Consider the following 632-nt stretch of genomic DNA (forward strand, 5'->3'; position numbering starts at 1 on the left):
AAATAATGAAATTGGGATGACTATGGTAAAAATCTGACAGCTAGGATGGATAGTTTGTGGTAGGACTTTAACTGATGCAGAAGGAAAGAAGAGCCATAAAACTTTTGGTAGATAGTAGCAAAACTGGATTTAAAGCGTTTTTGTCTGATATCAATATTCAGGATGGATTAGAGAAGACAAAACCTAGTAGTTGTTAGGTATTGCTAACTCAGAGAGTTTTTGTTCAATAATGCAAAAACTACCTGTTGCATTCTCCCAATCACATATTTGAGCCCATTGCTGCAGTCCTGTATCAATCCATCTCTTAGGGAGTCTTCCTTTTCTTAGCTAATGGTCTATTTTACAAAGCATAATGTCATGTCTCAAGAACTGATTCTTCCTGATATGTATAAAAAGTTAATCGAGACAATGTCTACCTTTCTTTCTGTCATAAAGAATTCTAGCTATTCTTCCAAGACTGATTTATGTTCTCTTCTGAATGTCCTTGGTACACTACACAATAATCCTTAACCATAAAATGTTATTCATACTTCCATATTATATTAAATATATTCTATATATTCTATTGTATATGTTAAATGATCCAGGAAGTATTAAAAGAAGATGAAAAGAATATACTGAGTCACTGTATC

The 632-nt window shown here is 32.6% G+C and overlaps 1 protein-coding gene across 1 annotated transcript in view; it reads right to left on the reverse strand.

Moving 5' to 3' along the window:
* HECW1 (HECT, C2 and WW domain containing E3 ubiquitin protein ligase 1) overlaps positions 1–632 on the reverse strand; it is a 384,473-nt gene that overhangs the window by 367,281 nt on the left and 16,560 nt on the right. The window lies entirely within an intron of this gene.

The sequence above is a fragment of the Elephantulus edwardii genome, unplaced genomic scaffold (assembly GCF_000299155.1).
Source record: "Elephantulus edwardii isolate Elephantulus edwardi_28Jun2011 unplaced genomic scaffold, EleEdw1.0 scaffold00276, whole genome shotgun sequence".
Lineage (NCBI taxonomy): Eukaryota > Metazoa > Chordata > Mammalia > Macroscelidea > Macroscelididae > Elephantulus > Elephantulus edwardii.